This window comes from Dermacentor andersoni, unplaced genomic scaffold (genome assembly GCF_023375885.2).
Source record: "Dermacentor andersoni unplaced genomic scaffold, qqDerAnde1_hic_scaffold ctg00000673.1, whole genome shotgun sequence".
Classification (NCBI taxonomy): domain Eukaryota; kingdom Metazoa; phylum Arthropoda; class Arachnida; order Ixodida; family Ixodidae; genus Dermacentor; species Dermacentor andersoni.
In genome coordinates, this window is record NW_027315354.1 from 10001 (window position 1) to 22500 (window position 12500).

At 55.0% G+C, this 12500-nt stretch overlaps 3 non-coding genes across 3 annotated transcripts; 2 read left to right on the top strand and 1 right to left on the bottom strand.

The window, feature by feature from the left end:
- Positions 1-3104: 3104 nt before the first annotated feature.
- LOC140214835 (U2 spliceosomal RNA) lies at positions 3105-3296 on the bottom strand. Its single transcript, XR_011891764.1, has one exon. It is a non-coding gene; the product is annotated as a U2 spliceosomal RNA (small nuclear RNA).
- Positions 3297-8683: 5387 nt separating this feature from the next.
- Positions 8684-10498, top strand: LOC140214837 (small subunit ribosomal RNA). Its single transcript, XR_011891766.1, has one exon. It is a non-coding gene; the product is annotated as a small subunit ribosomal RNA (ribosomal RNA).
- A 1574-nt stretch (positions 10499-12072) lies between these two features.
- On the top strand, positions 12073-12225 carry LOC140214834 (5.8S ribosomal RNA). Its single transcript, XR_011891763.1, has one exon. It is a non-coding gene; the product is annotated as a 5.8S ribosomal RNA (ribosomal RNA).
- Positions 12226-12500: the final 275 nt, after the last annotated feature.

The following is a 12500-nucleotide window of genomic DNA, read 5'->3' on the forward strand; positions in this document are numbered from 1 at the left end:
CACATCCGCCATTGGAAAGATAATTATTATCCGTCGTAAAAAAAAAAAAAAAGAAAAAAAAAAAAGAAAGAAATCACATTTGAAATTATCATTGAAAGTGGCCACGTTTTTCGGGGCATGTCTTGATGAAATAATCTCAGTTCAGTTCAGCATGATTGGATTTCATCTTTTCCAGTATTCTCAGTACTCTCGTTGTAGTACCAATTGCCGGCAGATTTTTTTTTTTAGTTGTTTAGAGTTATACATTCCTGAACGATGTTTTTCTTTTCCTCAAAGCTAGCCATAGAACCAGCGCTTTCTATAAAATCATGACAATAAGAATCCAGCATATCGGTTCATCTTCGGCGCGATTAAAGTTCGGGAACTGGCGATTTTTTATTGCCGTGATCAAGAAGGTTAACACCAGATAAGGCGTGATATTTCAGCATACCAGTCGCGATATCTAATCGAATCTAAGATTGAAATGGCGTTCTGAATTCTTTCGGTTCCAGATAGAAAGAAACAGAAAAAAAAAAAAAAAAGAAAGGATGTGATTGATTGCCATTCAAATCTGAAGACCGCGTGGAGAAAGTGTTCCGGTTTACATTCGGCAAATCAAAATGAACGGCTAAAATTAATCTATCGTCTGGTTTCATGCGCGAGATCACGTAAAAGGCAGCCATTCTTCTTAACATGGTTTCTCTCTTTTGCTCTCTCATTCGCGCACGGAAATTTCTTCGTACGGGAATTTTATGAAGCGAAGGCGGCTGCAGACCATTTTCTTTGTTTAGTTCATGTTCGTAGGCGCAAATTACAAACCTAACACTTGGAGCAACATTTCCACTACTCTAGAGGGGCATGAACTGTAGACAGTGCACGCTTTCTCATTTATCCAATCGCTCGCAAACACATTGCATTGCTAGTCTACAGTGGCAATACAAAGTGACGTTTCACCATGCACGTCGAAGTTCATTACCAGTACCGCGCCAGCATCGACCGGCCGGCGAAGCGACGAGCTCAGCAGCGCATGCGCAAGGCCCGACACCACCCCAACCGAGCTTCCCTGCTTATCGGAGAGAACAAGTGCGCGTGAACACGGGCGCGTCTGAGTATCTGGATTTAAAAAAAAAAAAAGAAAACAAAGAAAGCGTTTCCGAGATATTGACAAAGACAAGTGGTCGCGGTCGCTCTGAATCTTATCGTATTATAGAAAACGTGGGAAGGCGGCGCTTCCTCGAGGGTCAGAAAGTACAATCGTCGAACTAGGTGGCAAGTGGAGTACATCCTTTTTCTTGGAACGGTTTGCAATTGACTGCTTGAATGTGCCGACCACGCGTCGCGGGTCGCGTATAGAGCCAACCGTTGGCAAGCACGCGTCTAGCGTAGCAGCAGAACCGATCGCGGTTGCGATAACCCATCGTTGGCAGCGAAAAAGAAAAACACCCACACGCAGTTTGTAGCAATAACCGTACAAATCAATGTGGTTTTAAATATAGCTTCACTGGTCACCCAAGAAGGGCACCGAAACTTTCTCATGACGCACACCGCTGTAGTCCACAAAGAACAAAGCGCACAAAATAGATATGATACAGCCGCACCGCATTATTTCGTGTTTTCAGCATTTCATTACTTTCGTGTGCATGCGCGCTAGGGCCACGCAGGCCAGGAGTAAAAGGCACGAAAAGAAAAAAAAAAAAAAAAATGATACGCAATCCTAAGCTTTGACTTGACTGCTGTGGCACTCGCATTTGTGTTCTTTACCTTAGGCGAACGCAATGCGCAAACTGAACTGGAATTTCCAATAATGGAAATTCCTGTTTGGCTCATATTTGCGTTTTTCGCCCGAGCAAGCGCTTCACTGCACTACGCTTTGCCCCTTCAACGTGGCTACACTGCCCGGCAGGCGTGTTCTGCGTAGGGCCGAACCTGCAGGCAAAAAGCATGGGCGCCGCCATCTTGTTGAGAGCGGCGCCAGGGACACAATCGCGCCTAGCTCATTGAGTTTTCCCCCAAAACTGAAAAAAATTTGACTTCATTAAACGAGAAAGATGCCACGAGTGCCCCAACAAAAAGCTTTGAGGATTACCGAAGGGTAACTGAGGGCGACGCAACGGGCTCTGGAAAGAAGGATGATGGGTGTGGCGTCACGGGGGGATCGGAATAGAGCAGATTGGGGTGTGCGAGAAGAAACGCTCGTTAATGACACCAAAGTTTAAACCAGGAAAAACAAATGGGCATGCGCAGGGCATGCAATCTGGGGGGAAGATAACCGGTGGCCATTAAGGGTTACAGACTGAATTCCAAGAGGAGGGAAGCGTAGCAGGGGGTGGCAGAAAGTTAGGAGGGCAGATTAGATTAGGGACTACATGGCGACAATCGGCACCTGACCGGGGTACTTGGAGGATCATGGCAGATGCCTTTGCCCTGCAGTGGGCGTAGCCAGGATGATGATGATGATGATGTTCATGATGAAAAGGTAGCAACAGGTCTTCGTAACATACAGGTTAGAAAGATGAGGCACCTTTTAACCCTTGAATATATTTCGCCACATTTGGGCATACGACAAGTTTGTTTTCGAGGCGCTCGGTCCCACTGCTGCGAAAATGTGTACACAAAGGCTGCACAGTAGTTGCCAGAAATCGGGCACTCTATTTTTCTTTCATAGGGAATCTTTCTTCCACTTGGGCAGCGGATTTCGGCGGCAGGGCGAGCTTGCGTGGCCGCGGTGGTTTACGGATCCAAGCGATAGTGAACTCCAAAATCCAGTGTTGGCTTTGAGTGGGATTCATATTGATTGCGAACCCCACGGCTAATCCTACCCCCCATCCCCCCAAGTGGCTCTTTACAGGAGACAATCATTCAGAGACATCGGACAAATAGGAATTCTGGTTCTTTCTTTTGCTTTCATTAATTTTTCTCGAAGCCCATAACTAGAAATTTGCTGGAGCGGCTGTCCCATTTGCGACGCAACAAGTGCGACGCTACACACAGATGGAGTGGCAGTTTAATTACTCTCGTGGTCCGCGAACCGGCATCGTTGCGTGTAGTATAGGAATGGTGCGTGTCAAGTCACTGCTCGCGTTGAGCTTGTGCTCTTCATTTTGATTGAATGAAGTCTCACCTAAGTGAGCGGGGCCGATCCCGGAGGTAGTGCAATACCGGGCCGACCTGCGGCGGAGGTGAAGCAGGCTTCAAGCACTCCGCCAACTTCCAAAAATAGGTTTAATATCGTGGGTCCATATAGAACCCGTATCAGATATTAAGCTGATAAGAACAGATACTACACTTTGATCTTAGCCAAAAGGCCGAGAAGCGATGTCCTTCACTTCACTTCATTGTACTACTGCCTTGTGGGCGCCCTGCCGACATGGGTAACCTCAGCAACAGCGTGGGCAATATTATAAAATTCAGCCTGTGTACAGACTCAACGCTCCCTATCTCACGGATGAACTCGCAACGCCTCAGTCTTTCGCTGTTAACGAAACGCTGTCGCGTAGAAACGAGACCCGAGTGCAAGCTTGCTTGTAACGCGAAACCAACCAAGGCAACCTCGTAGAAAACGGAACAGGCGAGCGGAAAAAAACGCGCCAGGGGAATGCTTACTTCCGTCTGAATGCGACCGCTCAAGGTGACCTTCCTTGAGGGCTTCGTTTCAAGCCCGTGTGCAATTGTAATATACTACGCGCATTTCCTTCATTTCTTTTTATTTACCGCAAGGCCCACTGAAAATTTTGATACGGCACAGGCCGGGACGGATCGCAACGTGTCGATTCGACCGGTAGAATTAGGTAGCATGCCCCATGTACGAAGACGAGCAACATAGAAGTGAATGACAAAATAAATATAGAAAACGCTGCACACTCCTTCCCACCGGAAACATAGAGGGGAGAAAGATCGCCATCTGAAACACAGGCATTGTAAAAAAAAAAAAAAAAGTGCTACCTCATCATCTTTACCATTACCGTGTGTGTGTATGTATATATGCATGTGTGTGTGTGTGTGTGTGTGTGTGTGTTTGTGTATTTATATATATATATATATATATATACGCACACATGCTAGCATAGCTTAAACGCAGCTGGAAAGCTCAGCCTTGCACAAGAACCACCCCCTGTCGCAAACCCCTTTGAAACATTCAAATGGGAAACACGAGTACAGCGAGGTCGTTCGAACCTGGCGCCAAAACGCATTAGCGCCATCTGTGTACGGAACTAGGAAAACCTGCGGACTTTGCAATACAGAAAGAAAGGTAGATGGCGCGAGCTAACGCTCCATTGCATACTAAGAACGAGAGTTAGTGAATAATGGCAGAAACGTCTTGGGAAGAGAAAAAAAAAAAAAAAAAACGCGCAACAGTTGTTGGCTTGTGCAAGCACTCTATGTTACAGCGATTAAAGAGCATAGCATCTTCTACAACAGCAGCTACAAAAAGAAGAAGAACGTGAGAGAGGGAGAGACACAGGCGTGTTTCTTTGGAATGCAGAGCATGCAGCACATACTATAAAGTGCCAAAGAGACGGGGAAAGCAGATGGCGCGAAGGTGTATGTCCTCAAAGCTTGAAAGCAATTTCTAAATTACAACATGTACCGAAGTCCACCTACTCTCATCAGGTTGCTCCCGCCTCCAGTTGCGTTTAAAGTGAAATTACAGTCGCCTCAAAGGCAGACAGAGAGAGAGTGAAAATAGGTACACTTGCTTCGCGCAGCTGCAGCCGTTCAAATTTTACAGCAAGAGCACTCCCGAAAGCACAAAGTCCGCTGCCGCCTGGGCGCAATGCGCTCGCTTCAGTAAATTGCCGTGCTGGCCTCGGCAACCAAGAGGTGTAGTGCGGCAGACTGCTGCATTGTAGCACACCGGAAACCGTGCAGACGTAAGCGATCGCCTCGACATCGCTGCGAGCGCTCGAAGAGACAAAGTCCGAAACCACGTGTGCCGGGGCGGTGCGAGCGCGACGCCTTTGACGCAACTTTTGCGTACAAGCCGCCGCACCGCCACGACGGAATCGCTGGCATCCCGCACGCAGCTGCATTGTGTCACGCCGGCAATCGTTGAAACACCACGCAGTCGTCGGCGTCGGCCCCGACATGGTTGCGAGCGCTGGAAGAGACAAAGTCCGAAACCGCGTGTGCCGGGGCGGCGCGAGCGCGACGCCTTTGACGCAACTTTTGCGTACAAGCCGCCGCACGGACACGACGGAGCCGGTGTCACCCTGCAGAGGGCTGCACTATAGCACGCCGGGAACCGGCAAAGAACCGCGCAGACGTCGTCGTTGGCCGCGGCGTTGCCGCGAGCACGCGAAGAGACAAAGTCCGAAACGACGTCAGCCGGGGCGTCGAGCACGCCGCCCGCACTGTTCGCACGCGTGCTCGGAAATGGCGAAGGGGCCGCGCTAGCGTGCCTTGAATCGGTGAGCGGCGGTACCGCGGCAATCGCCAGAGCTCGAATCCGCCCTGCAAAAGCCAAATATAGGCGCTCGGCTCGGCGCAGTACGCCGCCGCGTCGCACGAGTACGGCCCCATGGAGGTCTGGGCACTTATCGCTGCTACTGTAAGGGGCCGTACGGCCCCGGCCGACATTGTACCGTAGTGCGATTTTCGTCTTGCGCGTGCTCGTGGCGGTGTCCGCGCACCGTTCCGAAGTCGACAATCGTGCCCACGACTACGCGAGCGCTGGAAGAGACAAAGTCCGAAACCGCGTGTGCCGGGGCGGCGCGAGCGCGACGCCTTTGACGCAACTTTTGCGTACAAGCCGCCGCACGGCCACGACGGAGCCGGTGTCACCCTGCAGAGGGCTGCACTATAGCACGCCGGGAACCGGCAAAGAACCGCGCAGACGTCGTCGTTGGCCGCGGCGTTGCCGCGAGCACGCGAAGAGACAAAGTCCGAAACGACGTCAGCCGGGGCGTCGAGCACGCCGCCCGCACTGTTCGCACGCGTGCTCGGAAATGGCGAAGGGGCCGCGCTAGCGTGCCTTGAATCGGTGAGCGGCGGTACCGCGGCGATCGCCAGAGCTCGAATCCGCCCTGCAAAAGCCAAATATTGGCGCTCGGCTCGGCGCAGTACGCCGCCGCGTCGCACGAGTACGGCCCCATGGAGGTCTGGGCACTTATCGCTGCTACTGTAAGGGGCCGTACGGCCCCGGCCGACATTGTACCGTAGTGCGATTTTCGGCTTGCGCGTGCTCGTGGCGTAGTCCGCGCACCGTTCCGACGTCGACAATCGTGCCCACGACTACGCGAGCGCTGGAAGAGACAAAGTCCGAAACCGCGTGTGCCGGGGCGGCGCGAGCGCGACGCCTTTGACGCAACTTTTGCGTACAAGCCGCCGCACGGACACGACGGAATCGCTGGCATCCCGCACGCAGCTGCATTGTGTCACGCCGGCAATCGTTGAAACACCACGCAGTCGTCGGCGTCGGCCCCGACATGGTTGCGAGCGCTGGAAGAGACAAAGTCCGAAACCGCGTGTGCCGGGGCGGCGCGAGCGCGACGCCTTTGACGCAACTTTTGCGTACAAGCCGCCGCACGGCCACGACGGAGCCGGTGTCACCCTGCAGAGGGCTGCACTATAGCACGCCGGGAACCGGCAAAGAACCGCGCAGACGTCGTCGTTGGCCGCGGCGTTGCCGCGAGCACGCGAAGAGACAAAGTCCGAAACGACGTCAGCCGGGGCGTCGAGCACGCCGCCCGCACTGTTCGCACGCGTGCTCGGAAATGGCGAAGGGGCCGCGCTAGCGTGCCTTGAATCGGTGAGCGGCGGTACCAGCGGCGATCGCCAGAGCTCGAATCCGCCCTGCAAAAGCCAAATATTGGCGCTCGGCTCGGCGCAGTACGCGGCCGCGTCGCACGAGTACGGCCCCATGGAGGTCTGGGCACTTATCGCTGCTACTGTAAGGGGCCGTACGGCCCCGGCCGACATTGTACCGTAGTGCGATTTTCGGCTTGCGCGTGCTCGTGGCGTAGTCCGCGCACCGTTCCGACGTCGACAATCGTGCCCACGACTACGCGAGCGCTGGAAGAGACAAAGTCCGAAACCGCGTGTGCCGGGGCGGCGCGAGCGCGACGCCTTTGACGCAACTTTTGCGTACAAGCCGCCGCACGGCCACGACGGAGCCGGTGTCACCCTGCAGAGGGCTGCACTATAGCACGCCGGGAACCGGCAAAGAACCGCGCAGACGTCGTCGTTGGCCGCGGCGTTGCCGCGAGCACGCGAAGAGACAAAGTCCGAAACGACGTCAGCCGGGGCGTCGAGCACGCCGCCCGCACTGTTCGCACGCGTGCTCGGAAATGGCGAAGGGGCCGCGCTAGCGTGCCTTGAATCGGTGAGCGGCGGTACCGCGGCAATCGCCAGAGCTCGAATCCGCCCTGCAAAAGCCAAATATTGGCGCTCGGCTCGGCGCAGTACGCCGCCGCGTCGCACGAGTACGGCCCCATGGAGGTCTGGGCACTTATCGCTGCTACTGTAAGGGGCCGTAGGGCCCCGGCCGACATTGTACCGTAGTGCGATTTTCGTCTTGCGCGTGCTCGTGGCGGTGTCCGCGCACCGTTCCGAAGTCGACAATCGTGCCCACGACTACGCGAGCGCTGGAAGAGACAAAGTCCGAAACCGCGTGTGCCGGGGCGGCGCGAGCGCGACGCCTTTGACGCAACTTTTGCGTACAAGCCGCCGCACGGCCACGACGGAGCCGGTGTCACCCTGCAGAGGGCTGCACTATAGCACGCCGGGAACCGGCAAAGAACCGCGCAGACGTCGTCGTTGGCCGCGGCGTTGCCGCGAGCACGCGAAGAGACAAAGTCCGAAACGACGTCAGCCGGGGCGTCGAGCACGCCGCCCGCACTGTTCGCACTCGTGCTCGGAAATGGCGAAGGGGCCGTGCTAGCGTGCCTCGAATCGATCGGCCGGGGGCCCCGTAGGGCGACAGAAAGGCAATTGTGCAGGAAACCGTACTGGCCATTAGCGAGAAATTGCCGTTCGCGCATTCGGTAGACGCGCTGCGCTTTCACGACTTCGGCATTGTGCTGCCGACGTAAGCTTTCAATCTTGCTCGCGGCGTTACGAGGCGGCACGATTTTCGCCAAACGCTCGTCGAAAGTGGCACGAGTACGGCCCCATGGAGGTCTGGGTACTTATCGCTGCTATTATATGGGGGTCCCAGAGAGCAGTCGCCCCCAAAGCGACCTGGGTGTTTGATATGCGGCGGGCTTCGTGCCCGTCAAGCGTGTCCCCGGTATCGCTCCCGTGGATCCCACAGCTGACGTCTGCAGCCTCATCCGCTTGATGCGTTAGGGGCTGGTTGTCGGACGACGCTTTTTCCACGATATCGAAGTGTGTTCCGCATCGTCCTCGGACGAATCAAATACGAAAGCGCCGAAGGCGCGGGCGTGACCCGTCGCCTAGCGGCTTTGCCGTCTCGGCTACGTTGCAAGTGTCGGTCGGTCCACCAGTGCTGCGGGCTCGAGAGAAACCGCAAGCCGCGATCGAGTCGACACAACCGGTCTATCGAGAATGTTGCGTGCTTCTTGCCGCGTGGCGATACCCGGCCCTGCGGGGAGGGCGCCGTAGCGAGCTCGAACGCCGTCGTCTCGGACTGTGCAAAGTGCTACCCTTTGCGAGAACGAAGCGTGTTGGGGCGCCTGAAGGTGGCCTCGGCATCGCAAAAACGGCGTCCGGCCTGCTTGAAAGGCTGGACGCGCAGTTGAACGATTACCTGGTTGATCCTGCCAGTAATCATATGCTTGTCTCAAAGATTAAGCCATGCATGTCTAAGTACATGCCGAAATAAGGCGAAACCGCGAATGGCTCATTAAATCAGTTATGGTTCCTTAGATCGTTTCTTCCTACTTGGATAACTGTGGCAATTCTAGAGCTAATACATGCAGTGAGCCTGAAGCCCTTTGGGCGACGGGTGCTTTTATTAGACCAAGATCGATCGGGTTTCGGCCCGTATTGTGTGGTGACTCTGGATAACTTTGTGCTGATCGCATGGCCACGAGCCGGCGACGTTTCTTTCAAGTGTCTGCCTTATCAACTTTCGATGGTAGGTTACTTGCTTACCATGGTTGTTACGGGTAACGGAGAATCAGGGTTCGATTCCGGAGAGGGAGCCTGAGAAACGGCTACCACATCCAAGGAAGGCAGCAGGCGCGCAAATTACCCACTCCCGGCACGGGGAGGTAGTGACGAAAAATAACAATACGGGACTCTTTTGAGGCCCCGTAATTGAAATGAGTACACTCTAAATCCTTTAACGAGGATCAATTGGAGGGCAAGTCTGGTGCCAGCAGCCGCGGTAATTCCAGCTCCAATAGCGTATACTAAAGCTGCTGCGGTTAAAAAGCTCGTAGTTGGATCTCAGTTCCAGACGAGTAGTGCATCTACCCGATGCGACGGCTCGGACTGAACATCATGCCGGTCCTTTCTTGGTGCACTTCATTGTGTGCCTCGAGAAGGCCGGTGCTTTTACTTTGAAAAAATTAGAGTGCTCAACGCAGGCGAGTCGCCTGAATAAACTTGCATGGAATAATAGAACAAGACCTCGTTTCTGTTCTGTTGGTTTTTGGAATACGAGGTAATGATTAAGAGGGACAGACGGGGGCATTCGTATTGCGGCGCTAGAGGTGAAATTCTTGGACCGTCGCAAGACGAACTACTGCGAAAGCATTTGCCAAGAATGTTTTCTTTGATCAAGAACGAAAGTCAGAGGTTCGAAGGCGATCAGATACCGCCCTAGTTCTGACCATAAACGATGCCAACCAGCGATCCGCCTGAGTTACTCAAATGACTCGGCGGGCAGCTTCCGGGAAACCAAAGTGTTTGGGTTCCGGGGGAAGTATGGTTGCAAAGCTGAAACTTAAAGGAATTGACGGAAGGGCACCACCAGGAGTGGAGCCTGCGGCTTAATTTGACTCAACACGGGAAAACTTACCCGGCCCGGACACTGGGAGGATTGACAGATTGAGAGCTCTTTCTTGATTCGGTGGATGGTGGTGCATGGCCGTTCTTAGTTGGTGGAGCGATTTGTCTGGTTAATTCCGATAACGAACGAGACTCTAGCCTATTAAATAGGTGCGGGGTTCCCAGCACCTTACAACCTTCTTAGAGGGACAAGCGGCTCCTAGCCGCACGAAACAGAGCAATAACAGGTCTGTGATGCCCTTAGATGTCCGGGGCCGCACGCGCGCTACACTGAAGGAAGCAGCGTGTCTTTATCCCTGTCTGAAAGGACTGGGTAACCCGTGGAACTTCTTTCGTGATTGGGATAGGGGCTTGCAATTGTTCCCCTTGAACGAGGAATTCCCAGTAAGCGCGAGTCATAAGCTCGCGTTGATTACGTCCCTGCCCTTTGTACACACCGCCCGTCGCTACTACCGATTGAATGATTTAGTGAGGTCTTCGGACCGATGTCCGGCGCGGCCTTTCGGTTGCGCCGGTCTGTTGGAAAGATGACCAAACTTGATCATTTAGAGGAAGTAAAAGTCGTAACAAGGTTTCCGTAGGTGAACCTGCGGAAGGATCATTACCGGATTGTGAAGGGTGGCGAGCGCCATTGTTTCTACCCCGTGTGGGTGAAGCAGCTCGCTGCGCCCGACGCTTTCCGCCGCTGGCCCCGCTTGGACGCGGGGACGGCTATACCCGAACATGCCGGGGACTGCCTGAATTTTGAGGGGCGCCCCGTGCCAAATTTGTTGCGCCCAGTGGACGCCGGCTGCAACCTTGGACGGTTGGCTTGGCCGCGCCCGCGGGTAGAAACGGCGTAACGCACACTGGGTGGGCTTTCTGTCCGCTTTGGCGCTCTTGCGCGGAATGGGAGTAAGACGACCCGACCTGCTGCTTTGCCCAGTACGAGGGGAACGGCGAAGCGTGCGGTCGGTCAAGGAACTGACGGTCGAGAGCTAATGCCGCTGCCGCTTAGTACACACACGGAACCGTGGTGCGAGCGCTCTCCCGTCCTCCGCGGCAAACGCTGCCGAGTCTGAAAAGGCTGGCGGCTGCCGGTCGCTTCCTGCGGCGAGTATGGAGTAACGACCCGACTTTGTTGCCACCCAAGTACTAAAGGAACGGTGTGGCGCTCGGTCGGTCATGGAACTGTCGGTATGAGGGTGCGGCTGCCAAGTACGGAAGGAACCGTGGCCTAAAGTGCTCTCCCGTCCTCCGCGGCAAATGCCACCGAGTCCGAAAGGGCCGGAGGCTGCCGGTCGGCTCCTGCTCGTGACGCGCGAGGTGTCGAGATCGCGGTTTAATGCGACGACGTCTGCAGGCTATTCGCCCGCCGCCGAGGGAAAGGCGGCGTTGCTGCGAAGTACCGAAGGAAACGCGGCTTTGCTACGTCGGAAGCGTTCTGCGGTTAGCGGACTTGTGCGCTTTGGGAAGGCGCCGCACGTCGAAAGAGGAAGTACGGACAGACGAGGGACTGTAGTCCCGGTTTCGAACGCACTTGCGGCCAGGCCCTTGCTGGCTTCGTCTTCCGCCTCAAGTAGACTTGTTGTGGCGCCGGCGCAGGGAGCCGTCCCTGGCACTGGCCGAGTGGTTTTGGAGAGCTGCGCGAGTACGCGCGCCGGGCTCTTGTCTTTCGTCTCAAGTAGGCTGTTGGATCAACAGCGGTTATGCTGCGGCGATCTGCCGATGCGAAAGTGTGTGTGTGTTTGAGGCCCTTCTATGAACCTACTGCTGACTGAAGCGAAGCACGTCGATGGGGGTGAAGCCCTGCCCGTGGCCGTGTAGCCGTTAAAGACTCCACAGCGGCTTAGCCCTAATCATGGCTCTGTCGCTCTTTGCAATTTTTAGTGGAGCGATGTGAACGTGCACACGAGACACACGGGTCCGGTGGATGGTTGGCAGGTAAAACCGGCTTCGAGTGCGCGCAAACGGCATAAGGTGCCTCGAGGGCAAGCGAGGAAGGCGTGGGCGCAAAACACACGCGCGAGTAGCAGGAGTGGAGTGCCATTAGGCTTTCAGCTGCTGAGACGCGGCCGCCGAAAGAGCGAGACTGGAGGAGCGCACGCCGAAAGGCGCTCTTCGAAACCACACACAGGGAGACGCCACGTGCCTAAAACCCTGGTTGTACTGTACTGAATTGAACAAACTATTTTTCACGACTCTAAGCGGTGGATCACTCGGTTCTCGGGTCGATGAAGAACGCAGCCAGCTGCGAGACTTGGTGTGAATTGCAGGACACACTGAGCACTGATTCTTTGAACGCACATTGCGGCCTTGGGTCTTCCCTTGGCTTCGTCTGTCTGAGGGTCGGATCACATATCAAGAGAGACTTCGGCGCACAGGGAACGTGCGTCCGTCGACTCGTTTTGACCGCGTCGGCATCATGGACAGTACGTTGAGCGCTAAAGCCACGCGCCAGCGGCCTCACGAGAGGGAGACGGTGGCAAACCGTTGTGCCAATTCTTCGAAAAGACGGAAACGAGGCAATACTACTGCAGCGTGACGAGTGCGCGCCTCTAGTAAGACCGCCGCAGGATGGAGTCGGATACCTGCAGGGAAAGAGCGGTCCAAGCACGAGGCGCGAA